General features: G+C 49.8%; 8 non-coding genes and 1 pseudogene across 8 annotated transcripts; all 9 read right to left on the minus strand.

The window, feature by feature from the left end:
• Positions 1-407: 407 nt before the first annotated feature.
• LOC144119885 (uncharacterized) lies at positions 408-14,559 on the minus strand (annotated as a pseudogene).
• TRNAL-CAG (transfer RNA leucine (anticodon CAG)) lies at positions 6,664-6,747 on the minus strand. The gene has a single exon. It is a non-coding gene; the product is annotated as a tRNA-Leu (tRNA).
• On the minus strand, positions 9,948-10,031 carry TRNAL-CAG (transfer RNA leucine (anticodon CAG)). Its single transcript has one exon. It is a non-coding gene; the product is annotated as a tRNA-Leu (tRNA).
• A 374-nt stretch (positions 14,560-14,933) lies between the features above and the next one.
• TRNAL-CAG (transfer RNA leucine (anticodon CAG)) lies at positions 14,934-15,017 on the minus strand. Its single transcript has one exon. It is a non-coding gene; the product is annotated as a tRNA-Leu (tRNA).
• A 76-nt stretch (positions 15,018-15,093) lies between these two features.
• TRNAL-CAG (transfer RNA leucine (anticodon CAG)) lies at positions 15,094-15,177 on the minus strand. Its single transcript has one exon. It is a non-coding gene; the product is annotated as a tRNA-Leu (tRNA).
• A 76-nt stretch (positions 15,178-15,253) lies between these two features.
• TRNAL-CAG (transfer RNA leucine (anticodon CAG)) lies at positions 15,254-15,337 on the minus strand. The gene has a single exon. It is a non-coding gene; the product is annotated as a tRNA-Leu (tRNA).
• Positions 15,338-15,413: 76 nt separating this feature from the next.
• TRNAL-CAG (transfer RNA leucine (anticodon CAG)) lies at positions 15,414-15,497 on the minus strand. The gene has a single exon. It is a non-coding gene; the product is annotated as a tRNA-Leu (tRNA).
• Positions 15,498-15,573: 76 nt separating this feature from the next.
• Positions 15,574-15,657, minus strand: TRNAL-CAG (transfer RNA leucine (anticodon CAG)). Its single transcript has one exon. It is a non-coding gene; the product is annotated as a tRNA-Leu (tRNA).
• Positions 15,658-15,733: 76 nt separating this feature from the next.
• TRNAL-CAG (transfer RNA leucine (anticodon CAG)) lies at positions 15,734-15,817 on the minus strand. Its single transcript has one exon. It is a non-coding gene; the product is annotated as a tRNA-Leu (tRNA).
• Between the last annotated feature and the right edge of the window lie 234 nt (positions 15,818-16,051).

The following is a 16,051-nucleotide window of genomic DNA, read 5'->3' on the forward strand; positions in this document are numbered from 1 at the left end:
GCACTAAGTGCCATCTGCTCATCGCCATCGATGCGCATCTAATCATTTGCAGGACGCCTCAAAGGTGCGCTGTTCATCGACTCTTCTGAGACAGCCAAGGCTTTGGCCCATGAAGCCGAGTGGACCACGTCACTCGCAACCACACTGACAGCCGACGGGGCACCGAACACACTAGAAGCTGACACTTCAGGCGGCACACTGCTGCACTCTGTCGACGAAGGGGCATCGCCGGCGCAGAAGGCATGTCGCACAATCACTGGCTGAAGCGCCTGCACTGACTCTTCAGCAGAGGTGTTCTGCTCTCGTGATTGTTGGGTGGCACGTGGCTCCTGAGCAGCAAGCACAGGAGTCAAAGTAGCAGACCCGGGCAGACCCGGGTCCGGTGGCTTTGGGTCTGGAGACGGGTATTACTGTTTTTCCGTACTTGCAGGCGGACCCTTGGCGTTATTCGGTGCAGAAGCACTTCGTCCATCTTCTGTTTGGAGCTCATGACTCAGTTCACTCGTCGCTTCCACAATATCCGGCACATCCATAATGTGCTCTGACACTTCATCCTCATGTGCCCAGTTGCATTGGCGTAACCTGTCAGCATAGCTCATAACACAATTGTCTACTCTGTGCCCAAAGCGTCGGCACTGGGTGCATCGAGGCGTACGACACTGACGCCGTACATGGCCCACACGGTTACAACGAAGACACAGCGGAGGCCTGCCTGGAATCACAACTAAATCTTGTACCCCAAAAACGTTGAGCGTGTGAGGAATTGTAAATGCTTACACCCCGTCCTTGAGCATGAGCGGGATTTCACGGTTCGCTGTTTCCATGTGCTCCATTCCGGGGCACCGCCACTTCTCTCGCTCGATAGTTTATACAGTTCCAAAAGTCTCCAAAGCTTCCACAATCCTCCGGTGCTCCATATAGCGCGGGAGCCAAAGAAGCTTAAGCTTCACGTTTTTGGTGTCCGGGTCAAACATGATGCATTTAATTTAGACCTTTGACGTAGAACTCTGTCAATAAGCTTCTGCTTTGAGGAACTGCTCTCGCAGGTACCCTTCCTAACGGGGCTCATTTGGTACCGACCAATACGCAGAATCTCACGGAGGTCCACAATCTGCGCGAGCGCGTCTCGGAAGTCGGGAGCATGGTTTGGGCGACCCTTGAGGTCTGCATGCAGAAAGACGGTGTTGAGGACATTACCGGTAGGTTGTCGAGAGAGGACAACTTTGTACGGGTCCGTGGCAACTTCAGGTGTCGGGAGACCTCGGCCAACGGCCGATGCGTTGTTTCCAGCTGTTGTTGTTGTTGTTGTTTGCCTATCAAAAGATGGAACATACCCACACTGCGGGATCGGCCAAGAATCGGGTGGCTATTCACCTGAACGCAGTTAACAAAAAGGAAAAGCACGTGGGAGCGCAACACCGGTGAATTTTTCGTCATGAACAGAAAAGGGATGTGTTTTGATTTTAAAATTTTAAGAATAATAATAAAGAGAGGGATTAAATATTAATGATTTAGTCAAAAGGTAATAATTGATAGAAAAGAAAAGGTTTTAACACTTAGCAAGGCAGTCGGTGAGATTCTATCAGGAAAATTTGAACAGCGGTGCAAACAGATCTGTGGCTGAACCCAAACGTGGTGGCGCCAAATGATAGCAAGAGCGGGCTGCTCAAACTAAGGCCAAGATGCTGCAAGGGCTCCTCCAGCAACCTTTTTCTCAGTGAGTTGAATCGGCGACAATACAGCCAAAAATGTTCAATAGATTCTGGCTCACGGCAAAATGCACAAAGAGGAGAGAGCGCCAAACCCGACTTGTGTAAATAGAAATTTAGAGGGGGGATGCGGCAGCGCAGCCTCGTCAGTGATACTTCAAGCTGCCGAGAGCAACAAATTTTCCTGTTCCAATAATATTTAAGGTGCTCATAATCCGCCGATGTTAAAAGTGATGTGTCTTGCGTGCTTAAAAACACACGTCGCCGAAATCTAGATGCTGTAATGTAGGCTGTAGCCGGGATGATTGGCAACACTAGAAGCATTTCAACACACAGCCGTTGAGAACGGCTTCCTCTTCCTCTGCACCCGTGTTCTGGTGCACCCGTGTCCTGTCGGCCATCCTGACAGAACAGGGGTGCATTAAAATCTGTGCTGAGTAAAACTTTGCTTTTTTCTTCTTGTGTGCATAAAAAGAAATAGTGATGTCAGAAGTGGGATTCGAACCCACGCCCGGAAGACTGGACTGCGACCTGAACCTCGCTGATGGAGGACTCACCGGTCCGACCACATCGACGTTCACTACCTGAAAGGGGTAACTAGGCCGCGTGAGTGGTGTGATAGGGACTCGGTCTATTGTCCGGCGGTCGGACCTCATTTGGCACCCATCACAGGTCCGACAATGCTCGTTGATATCCGCATTGACTCCTGGCCAGTAGAAGCTCATCTTAATTCTGTTTGCCGTTTTCCTCTTCCCGAGGTGCCCTCTCCACGGGGACTCATGCGCCAGAATCATTACTTCCCTTCTCCTTTCCCTCGGCAGCACTAGCTGCTCGTAGAGTATGCCGGCATTTTGTCGTTGTGATAAAGCAGCCCGTTCCGCACGAACATCCCGTGACTGCCCGCTTTGCCCTGTCGCCAGGCATCGGCCAGGCTCTCCTCCGACCGCTGCGCATCGCGGAATGCCTCATTCTCTTGCGCTCTTGTTTCCTCGGGACACATCTCGCTCGCGGCCACGAGTACCTCCTCCGTTGTCTGGTCTGCCTCGGCGTTTGCCGGTGACTGAGGTTCCTCCTCCCCCCAGCTATCTGTGGCCCATGTGTCGGCCACCTCCATTCTCTGGCCGGGGATCTCGTAAGAGTTGCCGCGCGCCTGTTCTAGCATGTGCCAAGCCTTGGCGCAGAGCAAGCAGTCAGCTTCTTTGCCCGCCAGCTCCTTCGTCACGGCGCACAGCAGTGACGCGCTCTCTCTAACATGCCGATCACGGCCTGCGGCTATGCTGAGTGACACCCGAGCTATTCTCGCTACCACTCTAGCACCAAATGCGGCAACAAGCGTGACGTTTCCTACCTCCTCCATCAGGTTACTGGGTATAGCGCCTTCTTTAATCACCGTTATTTCTGCGCCGGTGTCAATTAGCGCCCTGAGAACCACCTCGCCTCATCTCAAGTCGACATACTCCAGAGAGGCCAGTCCTTCCGTATTCGTGGGCTCCGCACTGGACTGAATGTCCACGGTAGCCCTCTGCCCGAGTGTACCTATATCTACGTCCCCGTAGCTTTCAGCGGCGCTATCTTTTCCTTCAGCTACCCTGTTTACGCTTTTCTTCTGCGTGTTCGCATTTCCCTGGTTTTTAGGGCACGACCGGGCAAAATGTGGGCCATTGCAAATAAAGCATGCCGAGGGCCTCGAAGCATGCGGCTTTTCCCGAGAAGCTGGGACCGACTTTTGAAAAGGTGCTGGTTGGTGGGCCGCAAAGGGGCTTTTGGCCGCCAATATTTGCTTCTTTCCCGAGCCTTTACCCTCACAGTCCTCGAACGCCTCCACTAGCTTCGCTATTTCGTGAGGCATCGCCTAGCTGTCTCCTTCCTCTCGCTTGACATATTTGTATGCCTCGGTGCTCAACGCCTGCTTCATCTGATCTGCCACGTTCAGGGAAACCAGGTCCTCGAGCGTCTTAATTCCCCGCGCCGACATGTAAAAAGCATGGTAGCTCTCAATGCGCGACGCGAAGTGTTGCCAGGTCTAGTTTCGCCCTGGCAGGGCACTAGGGAACTGCTTGAGGTAGTCGCCTGGGGACAGTTGGAGCTCGGACAGAATGGTCTGTTTGACCCGATCGTAGCTGTCGAGCTCTTCGGTAGAGAGGTTTGAGAAAAGGTGCGGGATTCTTGCGCTTACTAGAGGCAAAAGTAAATTGCTCTTAACCTCGTCCGGCACCTTATAGGAGCGAAAAATGCCCTCGGCTCCCTCAAGCCATACCGGCACTTCTGGATCCGTCGGAATGGTAGTCAGCAAGCTCATTAGACGTTTAGCGAAATACGCTAATGTTTCTTCGAGCGTCTGCCGCCCGCCCGCCTGCGAGCCCTGTGGTGAACCGGTTTGCAGCTCCAACTGCCGGGTTCTTTCTCGCTCGATAAGTAGCGTGGTTTTCCTCAACTCCAGCTCTATCTCCAGCCGCCGCATGACCACATTTCAATCTGCGGCATCACCTGCCCCCTTCGCTGCTCCCGTCGCACTTTCTGTTCCCGGCACTTGATCCATACTCGAGTCTGTGCTGTGACACTCAGTCTCGTCTGTACTCATTTTTGCCACAACTGCACCGCTACGCAGTATCATGCAAAATGCCCGTGACTCGCCTTGACGCCTTAATTCCGCGTCAGTGGGTTCCGAGGACCAGCAGAAGAACCACTCACTACAGGAGTAGCATGCCCTGTCGTCCCCGACACCCGCGTCTGATGCGCTTGCGTCTCACTCTCAGGTCGATTTTAGGCACAGTCCCCGTCCTTCGCCGTTCATAGCTCTCGTTGCTTTCCGTTGCCTCCGCTTGATGTGAGTCTCGGAAACCGTGAAAGTACACCGCTAGTCCGTCAGCGGCCAATGTGCCTCTTGTGGTATCATGGCAAAGCTGCTCGATCCGTTGAGCTGGAACTCTGTGGCTGCTGTGACGCTAGTCCGTCAGCGCTGATGTGTCGATCCGTTGATACACAAAGAGCCGGTTGTTCCGTCCGTCGACCGCTGCTCTAGGAGTCGATCGGCTGCTGCGATGTCGGTCGCTAGGCACTGGTCTGCCTTTCCGTTGACGCCTCAGCACCGCTGGCTCGGTCCGTTGGACGCAATGCTGGACTACTTTTGCTACTGTCTTCTTCCGGCGGAGACGTTTCTCAGGCACGGTTCATCGGCCCGGCCGTCATCGTTCTCGAAAGGTTTGAAGATCGCCGAAGTCTGACAGAAAACGGTGATCCTGTCGCAGGGTGCGCCAGTAGTAGTTGTTGTTGTTGTTGTTAGCCTATCAAAAGATGGCACATACCCACACTGGGGGATCGGCCAAGAATCGGGTGGCTATTCACCTGAACGCAGTTAACAAAAAGGAAAAGCACCTGGGAGCGCAACACCGGTGAATTTTTCGTCATGAACAGAAAAGGGATGAGTGTTTTGATTTTAAAATTTTAAGAATAATAATAAAGAGAGAGATTAAATAATAATGATTTAGTCAAAATGTAATAATTGATAGAAAAGAAAAGATTGGAACACTTAGCAAGGCAGTCGGTGAGATTCTATCAGGAAATTTTGAACAGCGGTGCAAACAGATCTGTGGCTGAACCCAAATGTGGTGGCGCCAAATGATAGCAAGAGCGGGCTGCTCAAACTAAGGCCAAGATGCTGCAAGGGCTCCTCCAGCAACCTTCTTCTCAGTGAGTTGAATCGGCGACAATACAGCCAAAAATGTTCAATAGATTCTGGCTCACGGCAAAATGCACAAAGGGGAGAGAGCGCCAAACCCGACTTGTGCAAATAGAAATTTAGAGGAGGGATGCGGCAGTAAAGATTTTCGCTTCTTTCTTGCTCTCGTTCGCTTTCTTCTCTCTCTTCTTCTTCGTAGGTCCCGTTTTCCTGCTTCGCCAAATAAACCTCTCGAATTGGCCGGATTAACTGAGAAAACTGATTTAATTATACACTTGATTACAACAATAAAAACGCAGTGCAGTTAAAATGATGACAGCGGCATAGGTACAGAATAACTGAGCTGGGCCGCCCTTGGACTTAGCACAGTCCGTCGTCCTAAGCGAGCATGCGGGAGGAAGTCCGTCTCCTACCAAGCTCCGGCCTCCACTGCCGCCCCGCTCAGAGCTCGCGGCCGTCACAGGGTTTCTTCCCAAAAGCAATCATTCTTTCGGCACTCCCACATTCCCAACGTCACTTTCCCCCAGATTTCTGAGAATGGATGTATCACGGACGGGGCTGGGACGCCGACGCGTCTGGGCCTCGTTCCGCCATGTCAGGAAACCCATTCCCGCGGAGAAGCGTAAATTTACGACCAATGGCTCCGAGGTTAAGCAAAGAAAAGCGCGAACCCTGCCACCTAACTAACACGCGGGGTGTGGTTCGGCGAAGGCGCTCGGAGACCCGTGCCCTAAATGATGCGCGAAGCGCCGTCTATGGAGACACATGGTGCCTCCCATGTCAGTGCGAGAACAAGACCCGGCACACTCATGCTCTCTCTACGCAAAGTCGGAGTTGACCCGCGTTAACAAACACATCGAAAGCCGGGTGATGAACGCGCGGACCGTGTCGCCCGGCCTCCGCTCAGACCAACAAACAGAAGACAAACCGAAGTTCGCCCGCGGAGGCACGCGGCCTCTCGGCCACGCGGCTCGGGGGTGCAACTGTACAGAACGCGACTGCGAACCACAAACCAAAGACCAACAAAAGTTTTCCCCGAAGACGCCTGGGGTCTTGGCGACGCGGCCTCGGGGGTGCAAATGAAAAAAAAAACATACAAGCAAAAGAGACGCGAACAAGCTCAAACGCATGACGACCTTACACTCTCCCAAGAGGACTGCCAAACAAAAACTTCGAAGAGACGATCAGCCATCCTGACAGAACACGGGTGCATACAAATCGGTGCACAGTAAAACCTTCCTTTTCGTCTTGTGTGCATAAAAAGAAAAAAATTGATGTCAGAAGTGGGATTTGAACCCGCGCCCGGAAGACCGGACTGCGACCTGAACGCAGCGCCTTGGACTGCTCGGCCATCCTGACAGTTTTTTTCTTTATTGCATGAATATACACATCAATAAAATATCGTAGTTGTCATCCCCTTGGCAGACAACCGTGTCTAATGAACTTTCATTACAACAAGTTGGTCCATCAGGCTCAATACATCATCCGCATAGTCCTGCTGCTTCAGGACTTCTCTTAATTTATACATATGTTCGACAAAATAATCACATACCGATCGTGCACCCAAGTCACAATGTCTAAAAGCCATTCTACTCCTCCAAATGCTGTGAAGGCCCAATAACATAATCTGGTCAACTGTGCAACATCCCTTTCAGTGGTCAGGTATCGAATTCCGCGCGGTGTCAATGGCAACTCTTTTTTTAGTGTTCTTTGCAAAACATCCCAGTAGAACACCGCATCCCAACAATCCAGGAACACGTGTTATACCGTCTCTGGCTTTCTACACAAGAGACAGTTTGAGTCCCAAGGAACGAAAAGGCCCTTTTCCTCTAGCCATGTCTTTACTGGTAGAGTTCCTGTATGCAATTTGAAAAAGAATGTTTTAACGCCAGGCGCAACAGTCATCATCTTAACTCGCCTGGGAACGTCTTTTCCAGGGCCTTCACAGTATAAGGTTCTGTATAGTGGAGGTGGAAACAACTGGTTGGTTTGATTTATCAGGGCTTAACGTCCCAAAGCGACTCAGGCTATGAGAGACGCCGTAGTGAAGGGCTCCGGAAATTTCGACCACCTGGGGTTCTTTAACGTGCACTGACAGCGCACAGTACACGGGCCTCTAGAATTTCGCCTCCATCGAAATTCGACCGCCGCGGCCGTGGAAACAACTGCTCAACAAGATCCTTGTATAGTCGCTTCGGCGTTACACTCGCTAAATACTCTAAAGAAAACCGCACTTGCAAAAACCTGAATGACCAGACAACCTCTCGCAGGAAGCGAGACACTGTGTACCTCCGAGGATTGCACGAAGAGACAATGAATTCTGGAAGTGCACTAGATAGCCTGGTTTGTATGAATGTTCGCAAGAAGGCGTCATTTTGGTCACGCAAGAAACAAAGCCTTAAATGCACCTGCCGTACATATAGATGCATAAGAGACAGTCCTCCGACTTTTACCCTCCGGAAGAGATTATCTCTGCGACATCGTTCCCAACTGTACACCCAAATAAAAACAGCAAAAACTCGATGGAACCTTTGGATGTTGTTTCGTGCACAATATAATAGTTGGAGTAAATACATGATCCTTGCAACAAGAAAGGTGTTACATACAGTAGCACGCGCGAAAATGGAAAGGTTACAGCCCATCCACCCTCTCGTCCTGGAACGCATTTCTTCTGCTTTTCATTCCAGTAATTGGTATTCTCCCCATATTTGTTCAGCGGGACTCCTAAATAAACTCCGGGAGTTGCAGCCCATCGGACCCCGCAGAACAATTCTGGTTCTAAGTCCCATTGCCCATGCCAGACTCCAAGACATTTGTCTAAATTAACAGCGCTGCCAGTTTGCCTGCAAAACCTTTCAGTTATTTGCAACGCTTCTACAACACTTTTGCGGTCTTCACAAAAGAGCGCTACGTCATCAGCGTATGCCAGTATTCTCACCTCACACGCTGCCAACCTAAAACGTCGGATGTTCCCACTCGAAGTTATCATCCTACAAAAAGGCTCCAAATAAATTGCAAAAAGGAGAGGGGACAGTGGACATCCTTGTCGAACAAATGCCCTTACATCAATTCTTTCAGATAACAGTTTGTTTATCATAAGGCGTGTCGAGCAGCAAGCATAAGCCATTTTTATCCCTTTGAGAACAACTGAACCAATACCAATATGTTCCAACAAACAGTAGAGTATTTCACGAGACACGCGATCGAACGCTTTTTCAAAACCAATTTGAACCGTGGCCACTTTCCTATTTAGAGCATCGCGGCACTCGAGCACGCTGCGTGCTACATGAATATTTTTAAATATGCTTCTGGCTTTTATTCCACACGTTTGGTGAGGTCCTATACAATATCCTTTATGACGTATTGCAATCGCTTAGCTAACACTTTCATCAGAATATTATAATCAACGTTTGTTAACGTGATCGGTCTATATCCTGTAACCTTTACCAGCTTGGCTAGGTCATGTCTAAGGAATTAGGACCGTATGGGCACTGTTAAACGAAGGTGGCAGCCTACCGACCTCAAAGCACTCCTTGAAAAGCTTATAAATCATAGTGGCAAGGTCATATTTAAAGCTCTTATAAAAGGCCGCACTCAAACCGTGAGGTCCCGGCGACTTTGCGGCATTCAGGTCCCCAATTGCTGTCACTATTTCCTCAATACTTAATTCATTCTGTAGTTTATCTGTGATCTCACTTTCTAATATTGGCATAAGTGGCAAAAAGTTCTCCTGAAACCCTTCTTCACTTGGTGCTTTGCTCGCAAACAGCTCACGGTAATGTTCCACGAACGCACTCGAAAGTCCAGTTTGATCACTCATGATTTGCCCTTTGTATTCGACAACTGAGATCTCGTTCGAGCGTACGTATCGCTTTTCATCTGAGAGCGCGCGTTTTGTTGGCGTTTCGCCAGTAAGCCATTTTTCCGTGCGTGCTCTTATCGCTGCCCCTCTGTACTTCTGAGCATCTAAAGCTTCTAGCCTAACTTTGACGACCTTTATATCATCCATGAACATTCCCGGCGTTTGTTCCTCTTCGCGCCCTAAATTTGCCAGAAGCTCTCGCAGTGGCTTTTCTTCTTTTTTTCCCCTCATACTTTATTATGCTTGAACGCTCAATGGCATGAATTTTCACCTCCAGCTTAAAGCGTTCCCAAGATTCAATACATCCTGCTTCACTATAATTAAACGCATTCATGCTTTCCTTAACTTTCCTTAAAAGTGTGTCGCTTCTATAAGCCTTGAGTTTAGCTTCCACGTATACGAGTTCATTTTTGTTTTACGCTGCTTCCTTCCTCCCAGAGTTACCGTAAATAGGCCGTGGTCACTAAAGGACACTTGCTTCACGCCGTACTGCTCACAGTAAGGCGACAACTCTGGCGACACGTATATTCTGTCGAGCCATGCGTAGCTACTTCCTTGAAAATGCGTAAAATGCACATGTTTATGGCTTTTCGCCAGGTACATTAAATCGGGAATCCTGACATTACACGGGTGCATAGAAATCGGTGCAGAGTAAAACCTTCCTTTTTCGTCTTGTGTGTATAAAAATAAAAACTGATGTCAGAAGTGGGATTTGAACCCACGGCCGGAAGACTGGACTGCGACCTGAACGCAGCGCCTTAGACCGCTCGGCCATCCTGACTTTTTTTTTATTTTATTGCAGACTTTGACATTCAAAACACACAAGATGAACGATTAAAACGTGTCGGCAGACCTTTGCCTGACACGGCATGTTAAAATTTTTTCAGTCTTGCCAAATCATCAAGCACATCGATCTATTTTGGCTGTTCAGGGAGGGCCTTATACGCCTCCATAAATCGCACAACATTTTGAATGAAATGTTCCCGTACAGGTTTCACTTGTTCATCTGCATTGTTAAACTCCATTCTGGTTTTCCACAAGCTGTGAAGTCCCAGGAGCATTACTGCATCAAATGGAAAATCATCTGTTTTGTGAAAAGGTAGAAATCTTATGCCATATGCATCTAATGATAGGTCTTTCTTTAAAGTTCCTGAAGGACATCCCAGAAAAAAATGGGATCCCAACAGTCCAAAAACACATGTTCAATGGTTTCCGGTTTGTGGCACAGCAAACAGTTTGTTGACCAAGGGAAGAAAAGACCTTTATCGTGCATCCACGTTTTCACTGATAAGGTATTAGTGTGGAGTTTAAAGGAAAAGGATTTGATCGCTGGCAATATTGGCATCTTCTTAACTGTTTTAAGTACATCAGCTCCTGGGCCTGCAACGTGTGGCAACCGATATATCGGCAGAGGAAGCATTGTGTCCACTAAGTCCACGTACAATTTTTTTTCTTGACATTACACAAATACTCCATGGAAAACCGAACATGCAGCATTCTGTACGCGAGCACAACTTCTTTAAGGTACCCTCTTATCGCACCATTTACATGTACCGAACTTACAAGAAGGTCAGGAAGAAGTCGACAAGGCCGTACTTGCATTACGGTCCGGAGGAAGACATCGTTTTCATCCCGTAGGTACATGAAACGCGAGACAACTTGTCTAAAAAATAAATGCGCCAGGCCAAGCCCACCTTTCTTCACAGAAAGAAACAAGTTTGTTCGACTCGTCCTTTCCCAGGTCGAAGCCCAAATAAAAACCGCAAATACACGATGAAGTTTTTGAATGCTTGCCCGGGAAGCACTGAGCACATTCATCACATACCACACTTTAGCAGTAAGGAACAGGTTGCAGATAATGGCACGCGAAAACATCGATAACTGTCTTCCTTGCCATGCATCACTTCTTTCCTTGGCCCTCGATGCTTGGTCAAGCCAGTACGGATCTGGGTCCCGGTAACTGTCAAGGGGTACTCCTAAATACAACGCTGGAGTGGTGGACCAGCGCATCCGAGAATAGTGTTCAGGCGTGACGTCCCAGTCAGCGTGCCAGAACCCGTTGCTTTTTCCCCAGTGATCTGGGCTCCGGTGCAGCTACAAAATTTGTGTACTACGTTCGTTACCTCAGAATTACTTTCTGTATTTGCACAAAATACAGCGATGTCATCAGCATAAGCCAAGATTTTTACGTGCGCTGATTGCAGTCTGAAACCCGTTATGCATTCATTATTCCGGATGGCCAAGCAAAGTGGCTCAAGGTACGCCGCGAACAGCAATGGCAACAGGGGACAACCCTGTCTTACAGAAGATCGCACTTGCAGGCTGCCAGTGAGTTCGCCGTTCACAACAATCTGAGTCGTACAGTTTGCGTATGCCATTCTAACACCTGTTATTATTCGGCCAACATTCCCATGCTCTAGTACGGCAAACAGGACGTCATGAGACACCCGGTCAAAGGCTTTTGCCAGATCTAGTTGTATCATCGCCACTCGGTCATCAAAAGAGTCACAGCATTCTTGTATGGACCGCGCCACGTGTATGTTCGTAGCGATACTTCGACCTTTTATGCCACACGTTTGGTGCGTGCCTACAATCGATGTTATAACACTCTGCAGTCTCTTCGCCAACACCTTCATGAAAATCTTGTAGTCGACGTTTGTGAGGCTTATCGAGCGATAAACCCCACCATCAGGAGCTTTTCAGCATCATCGGTTTTAGGAATGAGCACTATGTGCGAAGTTGTGGACGACAGCGGAACACGTTTTTTCTCAAACTTTCAACGACAATGACTTGCAGTATCTGGGCTATTGCAGTTTAGAAAGCTTTGTAGAAAGCTGCTCCCAGGCCGTCGGGACCAGGAGCTTTACCGGTTGGCAATGCATCTATCGCGTCCTCTATTTCTTGCAAGGAAATCGTCTGTTCGAGCCGTATTTTGATTTCTTCGTCAAGTTTCGGCATAAGTGGTAGAAATTCGCAGTGGAAGCCCCTTTCCGCTTCCCGCGAATGACCCAGCATATCTTTGAAGTGATCACAGGTTGTTTCCTTGATTACGCCACTGTCTGCCGAAACCCCTGCCCCAGTGTTTATTTGTCGTATTTGCTTTCGGCACGAGTATCGTTTTTCATCGGATATCGCTCGTTTTGTTGGTGTTTCCCCTGCCCATAGCTGCTCAGTTCGAGCCCGAATAACTGCCGCAGTATACTTATCGGCGTCCATTTTTTCCAGCTGGGCTTTGACATCCCAGATTTCATTAAAGCATGTGCCTGGTTGTGCGCTTTCTATACACGTGAGGTATTCAAGCTGTTCACGAAGCTCTGCTTCCTTTTGTTTCTCGGCATATTTCAACTGCGTACCTTTTTCGAACGCTCTTATTTTTACCCTTTGCTTAAACTCCTCCCACTCTGCAGCGAAGTTCGACGGTTGCGCTGTAATTAGCTTCTCTAGTTCTTGCTTTACTTCCTTAGCGAATCCTTCGTCCTCCAACAACTTATTATTTAATTTCCATAAATGCCAATTAAACCGGTTTTTGCTTTGCTGCCTGCCAAAGGTTGTAATCACTAGGGCGTGGTCACTGAAAGCCACAGGTCTGACATTATACAATGTGCATAGTGAAAAAAGTTCTGCCGACACATACACTCTGTCCAATCGGGCATGGCTATTGCCCTGAAAATGGGTATACCGTGTACAAGGGCCATTGGTGAAAACACTTCCAATATCTTCTAAATTATGGCCATGGACCAATTCGTTCAAGACATCAGCACTCCTATCTCTCACAAACGAACTTCTTGCACGATCGGTAGCCTGACAGACGCAGTTGAAATCGCCCAGTAGGATTAGTACTTTGTCACAGTTTAGGTATGTCTCAAAGCGGTCAAAAAACACTCTTCGCTCGGACTCCGCATTTTGTGCATACACACAAATAACTCGGAACTCAACGCCAGAGTACAAAAAATCAACGACAAGAAGACGGCCGCTATCACACGAGAAAAGTGACTCCACCGTAATACCGAAATTATTGCGAAGAAAAAGTACGCAGCCGCCAGAGGCACCTACAGAATGACACACACATACTTCAAAGTGCGTACGGAAAACGGACACCATACGTTCTGTAGCTTCTTGGCTTTCAATATTAATTTCTTGTATTGCAACTACGTGCAGATCGTTGTCTAGAAGAAGGCGACTGAGCTGGCATTGTCGCCTTCTTGCTGCAAGGCCTCGCACGTTTAAAGTGGCTACACGCAGTGCTTTAGTTAAAATGAGAGCCATATCGAGAAAAAAAAACGCCTTATTTTATGGTGTCTGCCTTCGCGCCACGCCTAAAAAAAAAATCCCCAGACCCCAGAACGGGCTCTAGGCATGAAACTACGGAGGCGGTTTCCCCGCCTGCCGTGTTTCGGACGAAGTGTTCGGCCGCGGCTTCAAGGTCGGCCGCCTCATACCTGCGGCTTTGGACGGCGGCTCGTCTCCGCCATTGCCGTCCTGTTGAAGCGCCGTGCTCTCACCGTCGTCGTGCGGGCGCTTTCCCGCCGCAGGTTAGCCTCCCCGGAAGACATGTCCATGCTCACAAGGTCAGGAGGAATGGAAGGAGCCCCAGTAGCGACTGGGGATTTCACCTCGCCCTCCGACCTCGGCCCTGCGTCCTGGCGAGACGCTGGTTCACGTATGGTTACGCCCTCCTCAGCAACAATTTTGTCCTGTCCGATGTCTCCACGGCATTCGTCTCGCCCGCCGCTGTCGCAGTCGTAGCGGCAGACATCTCTTCCATATCCGCCGCGTCCATGAGCAAGGCTGAAGCGTCCTGAGTGTTAACGGACGCGGTGACTTTTGCGTAGGTACGCTCGCACTGGCTGTCCTCGTGGCCGAACCGTCGACAAGCACCGCACCGCGGTATGCGGCACTCCCGGCGTATGTGGCCCGTGCCACGGCAGCGAAGGCAGAGCGGAGCCCTGCCCGGCACGACCACGAGAGCCAGCTCACCGGCGACGCTCACCTGGTGGGGAATGTCGTCGAGCTTCACTCCCGGTTTCAGCTTCAGGGTGACGAGCCTTGTAGCGGAGCCTTTGTCTGCCATACCCTGCACTCGCCACCGCTCGCGGGCAACGTCAGTTACCTTGCCAAATGCCGCAAAGGCGAGCTTCACGTCGTCGTCAGGAACACTGCATGTGCAAAAGCCAGTGGACTTTCATGCGCACGTCTTGGTTAGCTGGGTCGATGACGAGACACCGGCACTTTTTCACAGCCAGCTCAGCACTCACAATTTTTTTCACGGCGTCTTCATCCTTAAACGTAACCGCCCACACGTGGCTCATCCTGTAGGCTCCGATGGCGATTACTTCCGGCAGGAGCGATAACTCAGCCAGAACATCGCGGAAATCTTCCACCCGGTATGGGCGTGCCCTGATATCACAGTGCAAAAAAAAACTGTGTTGGCAACGAAACGCCCTGTAGGCAAACTCGGTAGAACTACCTGGTATTCAGCACCTGTCGAAGAAAAAGCACCAAAAGACCTGTTTCCGCGGCCCTGCTGGGCCGCTGACGCCGCTCCGACGGAGCTCATGATAACGCGTCCGTTCGCTAGCGCAGCCGGAAGCAGAATCCCCTCCTGACAGGACACGAGCGCATACAAATCGGTGCAGAGTAAAACCTTCCTTTTTCGTCTTGTGTGTATAAAAATAAAAACTGATGTCAGAAGTGGGATTCGAACCCACGCCCGGAAGACCGGACTGCGACCTGAACGCAGCGCCTTGGACCGCTCGGCCATCCTGACAGGACAAGAGCGCATACAAATCGGTGCAGAGTAAAACCTTCCTTTTTCGTCTTGTGCGTATAAAAATAAAAACTGATATCAGAAGTGGGATTCGAACCCACACCCGGAAGACCGGACTGCGACCTGAACGCAGCGCCTTGGACCGCTCGGCCATCCTGACAGGACACGAGCGCATACAAATCGGTGCAGAGTAAAACCTTCCTTTTTCGTCTTGTGTGTATAAAAATAAAAACTGATGTCAGAAGTGGGATTCGAACCTACGCCCGGAAGACCGGACTGCGACCTGAACGCAGCGCCTTGGACCGCTCGGCCATCCTGACAGGACACGAGCGCATACAAATCGGTGCAGAGTAAAACCTTCCTCTTTCGTCTTGTGTGTATAAAAATGAAAACTGATGTCAGAAGTGGGATTCGAACCCACGCCCGGAAGACCGGACTGCGACCTGAACGCAGCGCCTTGGACCGCTCGGCCATCCTGACAGGACACGAGCGCATACAAATCGGTGCAGAGTAAAACCTTCCTCTTTCGTCTTGTGTGTATAAAAATGAAAACTGATGTCAGAAGTGGGATTCGAACCCACGCCCGGAAGACCGGACTGCGACCTGAACGCAGCGCCTTAGACCGCTCGGCCATTTTGACAGGACACGAGCGCATACAAATCGGTGCAGAGTAAAACCTTCCTTTTTCGTCTTGTGTGTATAAAAATAAAAACTGATGTCAGAAGTGGTATTCGAACCCACGCCCGGAAGACCGGACTGCGACCTGAACGCAGCGCCTTGGACCGCTCGGCCATCCTGACTTTTTTTTTATTGCCGGGCTTCGACAAAATACAACAAAAAGCATACACGGGTAGACACCCAAACTACAAAAAGGTAGCCTACAGCCCCCAGAGGGCCAGGCCTTGTCAGTTTAAATTTCCCTGAGTTCCGTCAAAGGTTCGAGCTTTGAAAGCCACTCAGTGGGAGATGCTTGTTTTCAGCACCTCGATGAACTTGTGCATTATCTAAAGGAAATTCAATAGCGCAGGCCGCGC

The sequence above is a fragment of the Amblyomma americanum genome, chromosome 2 (genome assembly GCF_052857255.1).
Source record: "Amblyomma americanum isolate KBUSLIRL-KWMA chromosome 2, ASM5285725v1, whole genome shotgun sequence".
NCBI classification, from domain to species: Eukaryota; Metazoa; Arthropoda; class Arachnida; order Ixodida; family Ixodidae; genus Amblyomma; species Amblyomma americanum.